This window comes from Thamnophis elegans, chromosome Z (assembly GCF_009769535.1).
Source record: "Thamnophis elegans isolate rThaEle1 chromosome Z, rThaEle1.pri, whole genome shotgun sequence".
Lineage (NCBI taxonomy): Eukaryota > Metazoa > Chordata > Lepidosauria > Squamata > Colubridae > Thamnophis > Thamnophis elegans.
The window spans coordinates 81,777,750-81,794,966 of NC_045558.1; positions in this window are offsets into that span (position 1 = coordinate 81,777,750).

The following is a 17,217-nucleotide window of genomic DNA, read 5'->3' on the forward strand; positions in this document are numbered from 1 at the left end:
ATATCAAGACTAACTCAAAATATCACCTATTTTCCACTTTGCTCACAGCTTGTGAAAGAATAGGGGTGGATGGATTGGAATGCAAGGGTGTGGGGAATGGCATCCAAGCATCCTCGGTTCCCATGAGACATTGCTTCCCCCCCCCCTCCCCAAGTAGATGACACAGAGTGACCGCTGGTTCTTATAAGAAAATGAACAGAATTGATTAATGGATATAATGGACTGTGGGTGCCCCATGGGGAAAAGGGGAATGAACTAGGTGTGCTTTTGCGCAGGAAGCCAGAGCTGATTTCACTTATTCTGTGCCAATATTGATTTATTCAATAAGCTTTATATTTTTGCCAAAATAATGTCTCAGGAGTTTCTTTTTCTGGATTCACCAACTGGACAGTTGACAGGTAGATTGGTACCTAGCTCTCCCCAGTCTTTATCCATCACTTAATTACTGTCTCCATTTAACTGATGATGATAAGGTACAGAAATGAGATATTCTACATCATGTGCAGCCAAAAGGATTTCTATCAGCCCAAACACGTATGGCAAATCTGTAATGATCCAAAGAGATTAACTTATCCTGGCAAAAATCAAGGCCTGACATAGGTTTTAGCATTGAAATAGATCTATTGCTTCTGGCCCCCCTAGTGGCATTGTACCTGGAATTCTAGGCTTCATTATTAGCTCCTTAATAAATAAATATGGCATTTTTTTTATTTTTAACAAACTCGGAGGGAGATTTTGACAAATTCAAAGACCCTAAGAAAAATTCCATGGATAAAAATTCTAAAGCAGAAAACAAGAAACATGAGAAATTCTGAAAAGTATGATCATAAAAACCCAGTTCAACAAAATACCAGTGAAAAACCAGCATGGTTGCACAAAGATCTCTCTGATAAACTGAAAGACAAAAAGGATACTGTATTTTTTGGAGTTTAAAATATAGTTCAAAATATAAGACACACCTAGCTTTTGGGAAGGAAAACAAGGGTGTGTGTGGGGGGTGTCTGCCTCTGCCTCCCAGCAATTTGCCTCCTTATAGCAAACAGTACAGACAATATACACTATCTCTGTTGTTACATTTCTGACTATACTTGTACAGATGCTATTAAAATTGATATCACTTTTTGGAAGTATATCTTATTCTCTGCTGTTTAAAAGAAGATACAATAACATTAGGCCTCCTCAGATCAAGCATTTATTTTAAAAAGCTTTACTTTGTTTAGAACAATAATAAAGCAGTGTTTAAAAATAAGTCTAATAATTTGAACACTCTCTAGGCATTTATAGTTATTGACTTAACTCCTTGCATTAAGCAGCAGCCTGTTTCAATTTAGCTTGATTAGCATAAGAAAAAAATCTGCCTCTACCTCCAAACAATTTGCCTCCTTACAGCAAACAGCCCGTTTTACTTTCAATTTCAGTTTCAGCACAGGCCTCCCAATAATCAGCTGTTTCTGGCTGCAGGGATTGTCACAGCCTATTGCCGCCTCCGCAAGCCCCATTTTCCCATTTGCTACAAGGAGGTAAATTACCGGGAGGAAGAGGCCAAAGAGTTGGGACCGGCAGGTGGGCAGGGATACATTCAGTGTATAAGATGCACCCAAATTTTCATCCTCTTTTGGGGGGGGGGGAGTGCGTCTTATACTCCGAAAAATGCGTGATGTACAAAAAATGGAAAGAGGGACATACAACTATATCAGCAGATAGCCTGGATCTGCAAAGATGAAGTCAGGAAAGCAAAGGCTCAGAATGAACAAAGACTTGTAACAAAAGTCAAAGGTAATGAAATTTCTTTCAGTATATAAATAACAAGAAAAAAGTCATGGAAACAGTCAACCCATTAAAGACAAGAGGACAAGGTAACAGGCAGTAGAGAGAAAGCAGAGCTCCTTAACTTATTCTTTGCATCAGTCTTTGTGAAAAAACTATGGCCCAACCTACCCAAAACAACTGCTGCAAAGACACTAGAAATGAAAATTGAAATAAGCAAAAAAAAAAAAAAAAAAAAAAAAAAAGGATAAGAAAACACCCGTCTGATCTTGAAAAATGTAATCCTGATTTCCAGAATTCTTAAGGCAAATGTTATCTCAGAACCATTACATCATGTCTTTTAAAAATCCTGGAGCACTGGGGAACTGCTAGATGATTGGAAAAAAACTGATATGGTTCCTGTCTTCAAAAAAAACGGGGGAGGGGGGGGAACAGATCCAAGAAACCTCAGACCAATCAGCCTAATATGATACCTGAGGAGATGCTGGAAAAAATAATCAAAAAGCAGATCAGTGAACTTCTAAAAACAAATGAAGTTATAATTAGTAGCCAGCATGGGTTTGTTAAAAACAAATCGTGCCCAACCAATCTTATTTCATTCTTTGACAAAGTGACTAAATTAGTAGACCAGCAAAATGCTGTGGACATAGTATATTAAGACTTCAGTAAGACATTCAACAAACTAGACTACAATCTACTACTTGGTAAACTAGAAAAATGTGGGATAGACAGCATCACCACCAGTTAAATTTCTAACTGGCTAACAAACCATACTTGATGAGTAGTTCTTAATGGTACTACATCTATATGGAGGGAAGTAAGTGGTGTGGGTACCATAACGTTCTGTTTAGGCCCAGTACTCTTCCAATATCTTCATAAATGACTTGGATGAGGAAATAGAAGTAGAACTCATCAAATTTACTGATGACATTAAGCTAGCAGGACCAATACCTGAGAAGACAAGCTCAGGATCCAAAAAGATCTTGACAGATTTGAACAATGGACCCTATCCAACAACATGAAATTTAATGTGGAGAAAAGCAAGGTTTTACACCTAGGCAGGAAAAAGCAAAGGTACAAATACAGATTAGATGAAACCTGGCCTAAAACAGTAACTGAGAGGGACCTTGGAGTCCTAGTGGACAATCACTTAAACATGAGCCAGTAGTGTGTGGCAGCAGCCAAAAAAGCTAATGCAATCCTTGGTTGTATAAACAAAAGCATAGGATCAAAATCATGTGAAATATTAGTACCATATTAGTATGGTAAGTATTAGTATTATGAATCCTTAGATCACACCTGGAATACTGCATCCAGATTTGGTTATCACATTAGAAAAAAAATGTTGAGATTTGGGGGAAAAAGTGCAAAGAAGAGTAAATAAGATGATTAAAGGCATTGGAACAAAAACAAAAAGAATGAAGGAATTTGGTATGGCCAGTGTAAAGGACTAGGGGTCGCCTGATAGCCTCATTATAAATTATAGCAGTATTCCAGTATTTGAGGGAATGCAACAAAGACGGGGTCAACTTATTTTTCAAAGCACCAGAAGGCAAAACAAGAAACGATGGATAGAAACTACTCAAGGAGAAAAGGAACTTGGCATTAAGGAGAAACTTCCTAACAATGGGAACAATTAACCATTAGAACAGCTTGCCTTCAGAAACTCTTGGTGCTCCATCACAAGGTTTTTAAGAGACTGGACAGCCACTAGTCTCAAATTTAATAGGGTCTCCTGTTTGAGCAGGGGATTGGATTAGAAGACCTCTTAGGTACCTTCTGGTTCTATTCTGATTGGATTTGGTATGGTATCCATGCCTCCTTTTGAAATTTAGGGTAACCATGCTTTGTCTTTAGAAAATGTCATTGTTTAATTTTTAAAATGCAAAACTAGCCTCTTCAGAAACTGAATACTGGGGAATTCTGGAAGTCTGAATAAACTTACAAGTTTAAGTAAGAAACTCAATTGAGAAAGATCAGTCAATGTCTTCGTTTGTTTTTAATGCATCCCAAATATATCAATGTATCATTTGTTTCTGTATCCTACATAATGACTTGATCCTTCCCTTAATAAATAACTTTTGCTTCGCCTAAGTACTTGTGATTCATGTTGTATGTGGTTGTGTGAAAAAGCTATTTTTCAGAGTTAGTGGGTCTCTCCCAAATTGAGGGATCACTTTCTTATCTAAAACTTATCCTATCTTAATATAGGGTGATTATATCTGAAGGTGCTCAAAAATTATTTCAATGTACTTTTTAGTTTTACCCAATAAAGCAATGCAAGTGGCTGATTTTGGTGCCCATTTGAAAACAGAGGTATTGGTTCTGCAGGCGACCATCTATGCTCTCATCCATTACTTATCATAAACTATGAGGTTATATGAAATATGATGAGTTCCACTTCCTATTCCCTGACTCAACATTGGCAGTTTTTCTTTACATTTTTTGGTTTTCCACTGCTTTTCCATCACAAAGGATGAGATGCAAATGATGTTCTTATCAAAAGACATTCTAATAAAACCTCATTTTGTATTTGTAGTTTTGGGTTGATGAAGATAGAACTTGGTTGGTGCTTTGTGTAAGGCAGCTTTTCATTTTTAGTTGGATGATCAAAGAGTCACACCCGTTCAGGTGATGTGTTCATGTTTGGCATGGACTATCAGAACACTAATAGGCAGTTTTTCCTCTCCAGTTGTAAATTCACAATAAGAACCCTTTGGAGACGTGAAGCTTAACAACGATGGGCTACTTAGTGCTGTGGATATGCTATGGTCTCCACCCAGATAATGTCATCTGATCAGATTCAATTTCACCAAGAGGCCTTTAACCACATGATTTTCCATTAGATATATTAGCCATCCCTTGTTTATCATAACAGTCATTTTGTAGGAGATACCTACTACATACTCTCAAAGTGGTGTAATGTGTTGTTTGGCTATAATCCCTCTATAATATAGCTTAAAGGGACTGTTCAATGATACACATGTTTGATTTTCATCACTCCACACAGAATCAATTAGAACACCTGTAATTTCTTTTCCTAGCCTTCGCACTTTAAAGGGTTGATGTCTAAATAAATTTTTAGCATTCCATTTCTATGTACAAGTTGCTGATATTTAGAAGTAATTAAAGCATACATAACATTTGGAGGCAGTTGCTCCAGTCCACACCCAAAGAAGAGACACATACTTTGTTCAGGATTTAGAAATGATCTGATGGGTCAATAATTTACATTATTCAAATTAATGCTAAATATAATGATGGGTTATTTACTATTTTAGATTTTCCTGCTGATTTTTCCCATTTATTAGACATTGAATTTAGTGGGCAAAAGACAATGGGGAAAATGTCAGCATCCTAGGATGTGAAGAGTGATGTCCATTGGCTCTTTTAAATCTCAAACCTACACATTTTCCTCATAAGAAAGTTACATTTCTAGTGTTGCAGCCACAGAAACAGTACTGATCGAAGTTAAAGATTAGAAATCAAGGGCAAAAGGAAATGAGCCAAATAAGGACATGAAAAATATTTGTGTTTCTCTACATTCATACCTCTCCCATCTCCATATTCTTTTTGCTGACCTTGTGCTTCTCACAATCAGGGCTGGCTCTGCTTCGAATCCAACCCCCTTAACAGCAGAATGACAGCTATGACATGCTGCCATCCAGAAAAAAGGCTATGCCTATAAAAGAAAAAAATAGAAGATGTAGTACCTACAATGTAGATTACCAGATTTCATTTAGGCTTATTGATTTATTTGACATGAAACTGGCAGGTTAAACGGGGTGTGTGTGTGTGTGAACATGGCTAGCCTAAACCCACTCAACTTCTGAGGGAGGGAAATCTTTCTACAGAATAAGGTACTGCAATCTCCCCTTATGGATTCTAGACTCTTAAGATTTCTTTAATCTCAATCTGTTGTTCCCTTTCTATCATAATTAGGGGAGGAGTTGGTTTTGAGTTGGGCTGCAAAGGTGAACCAGAGATGGGCTTCAATAGACCACAGTGAAACAGGATAGACACAGCATTTTTGGCAGTTTTAACTCAACCGTCATTGGGTTTATGACCTTGGTGATGGGAAAAGCCCCTAACTATTTTGGACCTAATTTTGTACAGGGTTATCATGACTGCAGGAATCTACTGGAGAGGTAAACTTTATCTCCTATTCTAAACTCCTTCTGAGGTGTCCTCTTCTTGTCAGCTTGTTTTTTATATTTCCCTCATTTTATCTAGAGCTTTGCAGTCCACAGTCCAAATATTCTGCAGGGTTTATGTCATTCAACTAATAACATGTGCAGAGCTGTGCTGGGGCAATTCTAGCATAGGGACAGAGTCCAGGCCTGTGGCCACCTGGAAAGTGGGGAAACCAGTACTACTATGTACTGAATTACTGTAGACAACTTTGGCAAAGGGCAGGAGTTAGGCCCAATTGTGTTGCTGGTAATTAATGAAACAATGGAGTACTGCTCCAACATGCTATTAGTCTTCTGACAGCCTCCATTGGTCTGAGGGTAGTGGGATGAGTTTAACCCCTTAGCAGTACTAAAACTTTCAGAAACTCCTTCCAAAAATAGAAATTGGATGTCATTGTCTGAGAAAATGCACTCAGGTGTTCCATGCAGATGGTAGATGTGTTGAATGATAAAGCTTCACCAGGGTTCAAACCAATGTAATTTTGGAACAATTTTGCTTAGAAAAAAATGTCCATAACCACTCAAATCCCCGTATTTCCAGCATTATTGGGTAACTCTACAATAAAGTCCATAGAAATCTTCCAAGGGGCATTCAGATCGGCTACAGGTTTCAACAGACTTGGGGTTTTCTCCAGGTGCCTTTTCGCTGAGATACACACTGGGCACCTGGCACATAATGTTCAATGTCCTTTTTCATGGTGGCCACCAGAATTGCCACTTCATCAGATAGAGCATCTTCACAAAGCCCACAATGCCCTAAAGTTTTGGTGTCATGACTTTGCTGAAGAATCAGCTCCCCATCCATCTCAGGAGGACAGGTCCTCCTTGTGTTGTTGGAACCAGTCATATTTGCTAAGTCAGTTTTTAGCACCTGGGTTAAATCATCTGCCATTTTCTCTTTTGGGGCTTTTTGATGCTGGGTGAGAACTGGGGCCACTATTTGTTTGGATAGAATAATGGAGGTGACTGCTTCTTCCTTTGCAAAGTTGTACTGGGGCATTCTGGATAGGGCGTCTGCCAGAAGTTATTTCCTCTGGGCAGGTAGCAAAGCATGAAATTGGTTGAAATATTGAGTCCAGCGGACTTGTTTGGGAGATAGCTTCCTGGGTGTTTCAGTGTTTCTAGGTTCTTATGATCAGTCCATACCTTGAAAGGGATTTTGCTGCTTTCAAGGAATTGCCTCCAGGTGAGGAGCACCCACTGAACTATGAATGCCTCCTTCTCTAATATTGCCTAATGTCTCTCTGCCTTGGATAGCTTCTTTGAGGTGTAGTTGAATGTCCTCCTCAGTTCTTCTGTAGGAATACCTACCTCACTGTCATCACTGGCATCAGTTGTGGGTTCTTACCGGTTCGCCAAACCAGTAGTGGTTTGGTGGCCTAGGTCACTAGAACTGGCAGTGACACAGACCTACACCTCCAAACTGGTTCTCTGGCCAGTGCCATAGGTGCCACCATCTTGTTTTTCGCTTCTGCACATACAGAACACTTTTTATTGCACTGTGCATGTGCACACAGCATGCATCAAGCCCGTGCCACTCACACCGTGCCCATGAGCGAACTGTCAGTAGTGCCTGCCAAAACCCACCCCTGATTGGCATCAACCTGAATTATGAAAGATTTATCCAGGTTGGGGAGTTTTAACATTGGCTCTGCTGCAATTAAGTGTTTTAGCTTTTTCAAAGCAGCTTAGTACTCCATGGTGCACTTAGGAAGTGGGCTTGGAGCTCCCTTTTTTAAATATGTTCATAATCAGCAATGCAATCTGGGTAAAACCAGGGTTGAATTGCCTATAGAAATTCGCAAATCCAAGGAAGCGTAGCAATTCCTTCCTTTTGCAGGGAGCTGGTGACTCCAGGTCTGTGCGTACTTTTCTGGGTCCATTTCTATGCCGTCCTGGGAGATCCAATATCTCAAATAATCCAATTTAGTTTTGTGGAAATTGCACTTGGATAGTTTGGTGTATAGCTGGGCCTTTTGGAGTTTCTCGAGCACTGCTTGTACTAACTACATGTTTTATCATAGTTTCAGTATAAATCAAAATATCATCTAAGTATCTTTATAGAGATGCTCATGCAGCACTTCATTTATTAATTGCATGAATACCGCAAGGGCTTCTTGTAGGCTGAAAGGGAGCAGCTGAAATTGGAAGCAGTCTAGTGAACAATTAAATGCTGTCTTCCACTCATCTCCCATTCTCCCTCTGTAGTAGGCTTCCCTTACGTCCAGTTTTGTGAAAATGTTCTCTTTTGCCAAGTGTCCCAACATCCTTCATTAGTGGAAGTAAGTACACATTATCCATGCAAATTGCATTGAATTTGCATGGATTTGCTTGGATCCCCCCCCCCCCCCGGCAGTCCATACATAATTTGAGTGAGTCATCTTTTTTCTCTTGGAATAACACAGGATGGCCATTCACAACTTGGCTGGTTGGATGAAGCGCCTGGCCAGATTTTTGTCCACAAATGCTCTGAGTTCCTCTAGCTCCTGGGATGTCATCGAGTAGTTTGGGCTTTGGTAATTGCCCAAATGAAAGCTTTTTTTTACTTACATGCAAGTTAAGATTGAATAACAATCTTTACAGGGAAGGTGAGTGGTCAAGAGAATGACTAGATGTTTTCTTTCCTTCTAAGCTTGATTCTTGCTAGCCATCAAATTCTATGATCATTGAGTTCTGTTCCTTCAAAGATGGTGATAGTAGTGGAGGCAGAACTGAATCACAGGGAAAAAAGGATATCCAACTAAGTAAAGAAGGAATAGAAGGAATGGAAGAGAATAAGAGAAAGCAGAAGGAGAGGGAGAGGAAAAATGAGAAAATTGAGAAGACTGGGGGAAAAGGCAAGTAATGAGAGGGACAAGTGGTGGGAAGTCAAATGCCCCACAAACATGGACAAAGGATAGAGATGAGCGGCGAGAATCTGACATCTGGAAGAGTGAGTGGGACAGTGAAAGAATCTGAATCAGCGGCAGAGCAAGGGTAGCACAAAGCGACCCAAACGTTGGGGTGAGCGCCTGGAGTGATAGCAGCTGGAGCAGCCCAATTGGAAATGAGCAGCTGGAGGTAAGCACCTGAAGGTGCAGCAGAGCACAGAAAAATCTGAGAGTTGAATACTCCCAAGAATTCCCAGGGTGGTGCAGAGCAGTTCTCCAGAGAGCATGTGAGAACCCATGTGACTGGAGGACAAGCACAGCAACTGAACAGGCAGAGTAAGGGCAGAAGCAGACAGTGACAGATCCAGGCAGCAACACAATCTGGAAGACTTAGGTGACCAGGCACTGCCACAACCAGGCAGCAACACACCCAGCCAGACCCATGCAATGGCAGGTCCAGGTGACCAGGTAGTGGTGAAGGCAAGCAGGCTGAGGGCAACCTGACAGACCCAGGTGTTGGGCAGCAGCAGATTCAAGTAGCAGCAGACCCAGGCAACTAGGTAGCGGTGGAAGGCAGACAGGCAAACCCAGGCGACCAGGCAGCAGCGGAGGGCAAGCAGATGTACATAGCAATAGCAACAACTGAGTATAGCAGTAATGTGGAAGAAGCCATGTGATAAGCTAAAATAAGCATGACCACAGCATTAACAAAGAAAGTGTCATGTGTCAAAGAGAAACAGTTTTTAAAATTCATAAAAAAAGAATTAGATTTTTAAATTTTCTTATTTTAAAAATTTCTATTGGTTTTTCAAATTATCAACTTTTTTATATATATAATTTATAAACTGTATATGGTTTTATTATATTTTCTATAAATATTAAAATTCAGTTGGAGCTAAACAATCAATTTCATAACCTATCCTTGGAAGAAAGCACATAGACAACTGGAGAAGTGTATCAATTAGGGAAAAAAAGGAGGCCAGTCTTTCCTAAGGAAAAAAAGGTGTGGGTTGGTGATAGGAAATTCACTGCTCAAGGAACTTCAACCAGCAATTTGTAGACAGGACATTCAGTCTATAGAAGTTAGCTATTTCCCAGGAGCAACTATTAAAGATATGACTGAAAGGCTTACTAAGGTAATTAAACCTTAGAGATTATTATCAGTTTCTCCTCTTCTGTGTCAGGACAAATGATATAGATTTATTCTCAATAGACTCTGGGAACAATATCAAGAGACTACAAGTAGCTAGGCATGAAAGCCAAAGAAACATGGGCCCACGTGGGGTTTTCTTCTATACTCCCAACAAAAAATAGGCACCCAATGAAGGAACACAGGACTTTTGAAGTAAACACTGTCTCAGGAGATAGAGCTGTCCACAGAATTTTGGATTCTTAGACCATGGACTACAATAGCAATAACACTTAGACTTATATACCACTTCAAAGTGCTTTACAGCCCTCTCTAAGCGGTTTACTGAGTCAGCATATTGCTTCCAACAATCTGGCTCCTCATTTTACCGGCCTTGGAAGCAATAGCAATAGCAGTAGACTTATATACCGCTTCATAGGCCTTTCAGGCCTCTCTAAGCGGTTTACAGAGAGTCAGCATATTGCCCCCAACAATCTGGGTCCTCATTTTACCCACCTCGGAAGGATGGAAGGCTGAGTCAACCCTGAGCCGGTGAGATTTGAACCGCTGACCTGCTGATCTAGCAGTAGCCTGCAGTGCTGCATTTAACCACTGCGCCACCTTGGCTCTAAGGATGGAAGGCTAAGTCAATTTTGAGCAGGGTGAGATTCGAACTGCGAAATTGCAGTTCGAATCTCACCCTATTGATAAAATCAATATCAATATAAAAAGATAAAAATGGGGGAACTCAGGAACAAAGCAGAAGAAGTAGAAACCAAACATGAAGTTAGTAAAAACAAAAAAAAGCCTTAGATGAAATCCAAATACACAAGGGCAGATGTGATATTGTTGTCATTACTGAAACTTTATTCCATTCATGAGATGAAACCAGGCGTGAATTGCTACTGGTTCGGACCGGTTTGCTTGAACCGGTAGTAAAAAATGCTATCGGTTCGTCTGAATGGGTAGTAAAAAAATGTTACCGGTTCAGGCGAACCAATAGTTCTGACGATCAGCTGTGCGACGATCAGCTGTGCCAAGCGATTGATATTCACTAGAAAGCAGGAAATCCTGCTTTTAGGAATCTAAATCACATGGCACAGCTGTTCCTCCCCTCGCTGTTATACTTACCTTTGCAGACTCAGAAAAGGCTCCTTTTTCAGCGCTGTGTGGTAATGCCTGCATTTAGCATGCATACGCATGAAGCGAATCAGTAGCGAAGTGAAACAGTAGCAGTTTCCAGAGCATTTCATTCCTGGATGAAACCCATGAATGGAATATACAGCTAGAGGGATTTGAACTGTTCAGAAGGAAAAAAAAAACCTAATAAAAGAGAAGATAGAATTGCCCTATGTGTAAGAAAATCTACACTTCTACAGAAATGCAAAGATGCAACGATGAAAACCATCTCAAGTACTTTTGAGTTAATATAAAAGGGAAAAATATTTATTTATTTATTCAATGGGTGGCATATCATACATGGACTACAATATAAGTTAACATTTAAATTAGTTTAGTAGAATCCAATAACATAAAAGTTAAAAGAAAATATATGCTCTAATATCAATATCTATGCCAGTGATGGCTAACCTTTTCTGGACCAAGTGCCCAAAGTGCATGCATGGGACGCGCATATGCATGCACGCCCAAACCCCACAAATGTAATGTGCGTGCAGCCCCTATGCATGTGCCCTGCCCCCACACATGTGTCCACTCCTACACTTGCATGCACCTCATGCCCATGCCCCTGTGCATGCGCACACAGGCCCCCATATGCTGAAGTCTCTTAACCGGATCATGCCTCTACGGCCGCTCTGAGGCAGTGGACCCTGGAGTGCACCTTGGTTTACTGAGGAACTCCGGGAGAGGAAACGCCAAAGGAGACGCCTAGAGCACTTATGGAGGACCAGCAAATCCGAACCCAACCGAGCATGTTTAACAACCTGCACCAGAGAGTATATTCGAGCAATTAGGACGGCTAAGAGAACATACATTGCCTCTCTGGTTGCGTCTGCTGAGTCACGCCCAGCTGCCCTGTTTAGGATAACCCGTTCCCTCCTAAATAGGAGGGACACGGGCGATCCGCTGCAGGGCAGGACTGAGGAGTACGTCCAATTCCTTGCAGACAAGGTTGCTCGGTTCCGGGCGGACCTGGACTCCAATCCTGCAGAACCAGCCAAGGCACTTAAGTATGATCCGATAAGCCATCGCTGGGTTGAGTTTCAGGCTGTTACCCCTGAGGATGTGGACAAGGCCATGAGAGCTGTAGGAGCCTCCACATGTGTGCTGGACCCATGCCCCTCCTGGCTGGTTGTCAACAGCAGAGAGGTGACACGAGGCTGGATCCAGGCTGTTGTTACCGCCTCTCTACAGGAGGGGGTCTTTCCCCCCGCTTTAAAGGCGGCGGTGGTGAGACCCCTCCTGAAGAAACCATCCTTGGACCCAGCTGTTTTAAATAACTATCGTCCAGTCTCCAACCTCCCCTTTGTGGGGAAGGTTGTTGAGAAGGTGGTGGCCTTTCAGCTCCAGCGGTCCTTGGAGGAAGCCAGTTATCTCGATCCTTTCCAGTCAGGCTTCAGACCTGGCTGCAGCACAGAAACCGCTTTGGTCGCGTTGACCGATGATCTCTGGAGAGCCAGGGATGGAGGCCACGCCTCCATCCTAGTGCTCCTTGACCTCTCAGCGGCTTTCGATACCATCGACCATGGTATCCTTCTGCGACGACTGCGAGAGGTGGGGGTGGGAGGCGCTGTTTTTACAGTGGTTCTCCTCTTACCTCTCGGACAGGTCACAGTCGGTGTTAGTGGGGGAGCAGAGATCGACCCCTAGGCCCCTAACGTATGGGGTGCCACAGGGTTCGGTCCTGTCCCCCCTTCTTTTCAACATCTACATGAAACCGCTGGGTGAGATCATTCGCCGGCACGGGATAAAATACCACCAATATGCGGACGATACCCAGCTGTATCTGTCCGCCCCGTGCCAACTCAACGAAGCGATGGATGTGATGAGCCAGGGTCTGGAGGATGTTAAAGACTGGATGGGGGTCAACAAGCTTGTGCTCAATCCAGAAAAGACCGAGTGGCTGCTGTGTTTCCCTCCCGCGAATTGGCCAAACATTCCATCACTCAGGCTGGGGGGTCAAATTATACGCCCCTCAGACAGGGTTCGCAACTTGGGAGTCCTCCTGGACCCACAGCTGACCTTCGAACATCATTTGTCGGCTGTGACCAGGGGGGCATTTGCCCAGGTTCGCCTGGTACACCAGTTGCGTCCCTACCTGAGCCGGGAAGCCCTCACAACAGTCACTCGTGCCCTTGTGACCTCTAGGCTGGAATATTGCAATGTGCTCTACATGGGGCTGCCCTTGAAGAGCATTCGGCGACTTCAGCTAGTCCAGAATGCGGCTGCGCGAGCGATTGTGGGTGCACCTCGCTTCACCCACGTAACACCTATCCTCCGTGAGCTGCACTGGCTGCCTGTCGATCTCCGGGTGCGCTTCAAGGTGCTACTTATCACCTATAAATCTCTCCATGGTAGTGGGCCTGGGTACTTGAGAGACCGCCTACTGCCAATTACCTCCACTAGACCGATCCGATCGCATCGATTAGGCCTCCTCCGAATTCCATCTTCCAGCCAGTGCAGACTGGCAACTACCCGGAGGAGGGCCTTCTCGGTGGCTGCTCCGACCCTCTGGAACGAACTCCCCGTGGAGATTCGGACCCTCACCACCCTCCAATCCTTCCACGCCGCTTTAAAGATCTGGCTGTCCCGGCTGGCCTGGGGTTAAGATTTTAACCCCACCCGAATTGTGTGACTGTTGTGCTTTCTTTTAATATGTTGTATTGTCTCCATGTTTGGAATACTGTTTGTCTTGCCCCCCCACCCTTCTGAATTGTGAGCCGCCCTGAGTCCCCCCAGGGAAAAGGGCGGCATACAAATAAAGGAAAACTAAAAACTAAACTAAACTATGCTTCAGCCCTGTGCATGTATGCAACCCTTGACATACATGCACCCCTTCCACCTGATGCACATGTAGCCCCCCCACGTGCCCCACCCTCACGCATGCATGGCAGAGACCTGAAGACCAGCTGGCTGGCGGGATGTGTGCATGCATGCATGGCAGAGATGAACTGGGGTGATGGCTTGTGTGCCCACAAAGAGGGCACTGCATGCCACTTGTGGTACATGTGCCATAGGTTCGCCATCATGGATCTATGTCATCTAACCATTGAAACCCAGAATCGTTTATATTTTAAAAAATCAGACAATAGATCAGTATATGTCCTCAGCTTACAGCTGGTCATGATGTGATGTACAGCTTGACATGGGACCTTGCAAACAAGCAGAGGGGAGGATACTAAGCCTCATTTATGACAGAGAGTCCTGGCAGGTGCTATGTAAGATGCAAATTCCATTTAGATTTGTTCATTGCTGACATTGTTGTTCAAAGCCTGGCATATTTTTTGTGGTGGTCATTTATATGTTTTCCTATAATTGGACATTCAGTGACTTATTTGGCTTTCAATTAGAAATCAGTGCTAAAGTTGTGGGATAGATGTTGTACAAGTGTCAGTGGGGGCTTCCTGGATTTGAGTCTTCCTGCTGATAAATGAGGAAAGTCTATATGCAGCAGTAGAAGTGAGTTCATAATTTTTCTGTATTCTATAAGTAGTGCATTTTGCCTTCATAAAGCTGATGGTGCTAAAAAAATGGCTCAGAATAGGAAGCTAGCAAATAAGCAGATGTTTTAAAACCAATAGGAGTGATTCCCGTCAGGCCTGGGGTTAAAGAATGTAACTCACCCCCACCCGAATGGTATGAATGTTGTGTTCTATTTTTAATTATGTATTGTCCTTATGTGTTATTGTCTGTATCCCCCTCCCTTTGAGTTGTAAGCCACCCTGAGTCCCCCCAGGGAAAAGGGCGGCCTATAAATAATTTTTCAAATACTCAAATACTCAAGATTTATAATACTCATGCTGTTGTTGAGTCTAGTGTTTAATTTATTAGTATGGCAACTGTTAAACCATACAGGGGTACAGTATTCTGCTGTGGAGTAGACTACCCCTAGCACTGATGATCTGAGGTTGGCAGTTGAAGTTTTCCATTAGTTCCATATAAGTATGGAGTGGAGTATGTTATTCCTAATATTGATTTTTGCTGCTGTATATTTTAGGTGTTTCTTGTAAGAGAGAGTCTTGTCCAATGTTACTCGAAGGTATTTTGGAGGGGGATCATAAGGGAGTAAGTTTTTACTTAAGTAGACTTTTAGGGCTTCATGTGCTAGTTTGTTGTTAAAGTGGAAGCATGTAATTCTGTTTCACTCATACTAGGAGTGAGCATCCAATCAGTGAAAATGTTTTCCAAGATTTTAAGATCTTTGGCCAGGAAGCTACCAGCCAGTTCAATGTGTTTTTCTTGTAATGTTTTGGCCAAATCATCAGCATATCCAAATTTGTTTCCCCTTGTTCCTGGCATATCTGATATGTATAAATTGAATAGTGTATTTGCCATTACAGAGCCTTGTGGGAGGCCACTGTTTAATCTTCTAACCTTATTTATGTTGTTCCCCATTATTATCTGAAAGGACCTATCACTAAGCATGTTATTAATTAGTTGATATAGATTTTTGCAGGGGATTAGGAAAAAGGAATGAAATTATCATAGGTGTATACTGCAGATTACTCAACAAACACAAAATAGATGAACTATTTGCTAATTAGTTGCTTTGTGTAGAAAGCACACCATAATAGTAATGGGGGAGTTTAATTACCCTTACATCAATTTGAGACAAACACTGCAATTAGTGGAAGATCAAACAAGTTTCTGACAAACCTAGCAGACCACCTTGTCTCCCAAACTGTAGAAAGGGAATTAGACAGTCAGCTATATTGGATTTTATTCTCACCAACAAAAATGAGATTATAGATGAAGCCTTAGGAGAAAGTGACCATGCAATATTGGAATTCAACATAATTCAACCTCAAGCAATGGAATAAAGTCAAACTAGAACCTTGGATTTTAACAGACCTGATTTCAACAAATTTAGAGAGTGCTTGAGAGGATCCCATGGATGAAATCGTTAAGGGGAAAACAATCCCAAAAAGAATCAGCACAAAGAATTCTTGGCTAAATCAAAAAGGAGAAGTATTAGAAGTAGGAAAAAGAGCACATACCTAAGGCAGAATATCAGCATATTGCCTGAACCTGCAAAGATAAAGTCAGGAAAGCTAAGGCTCAGCCTGAAATAAGACCTGCAAGAAAAAATGCAAAAAAAAAAGAAGCTTCTTTTCACATATAGAAATAAGAAAAAAATCAAGGAAATAATTACTCCCTAATGGGAAAAGATGCAAGGAGATGATAGGTAGCAGAACAAAACTCATTCTATGCATCTGTCTTAACACAAAAGAAAAAATAGTGCAATCTTTTAAAACAGTACCATAAAAGGCAGATTAGCAATAGTACTTAGAACATAGAACACCAGAGTTAGGAGGAACTTTGAAGGTCTTCTAGTCCAACCCCATGCTCAAGCAGAAGACTCCATACCATTTCAGACAAACAACTGTTCAATCTCTTCTTAAAAGCATCCAGTGATGGAATATTCACAACTTTTGAAGGCAAGGTGTTCCACTGGTTGATGATTCTCATTGTTGGGAAGTTTCTCCTTAGTTCTAAGTTGCTTCCCTCCTTGGTTAGTTTACATTCATTGCTTCTTGTCTTGCCTTCTGATGTTTTGCAAAATATGTTGATGCTCTCTTCTTTGTGGCAGCCCATCAAATATTGGAACACTGCCCTTCTTTTTACTATACTAGACTGTATATCCTCACCTTTAATCAGCTTGGTTTGATACAGCTTTCTAATCAAATACAATTTATTGCTAAGATTAGCTCTTTCATACACCTTTTATAATCCTTCCCACATTTCTTTAGCAGTTTCACATTAACATACATGTATGAGTTTATAATCTTCTATGCTAAGCGAAATTTTGTTCTGAGTTTTCTGATCTTTCTCTGTCCACTCTGAGAACAGGTATTCTGGCCTAGCTTCATTTATACTGTTGGAAGAAATTTTCCTGGTTTGTTCCCAGCTGGGAAGCAGTCACTGATGCTGAGAAGAAATAGACATGGAAGTTTGTGTGGTTTGATAAGATTTTGTGTGTGCCTTTGTTAAGGTGATTGCTCTGAATTCTGTCTTCCTGCCTTAATGGGTTAATCCTGTTCCTGGGGCTTGTGAATTAAATTGATAATGAAGTTGTTTT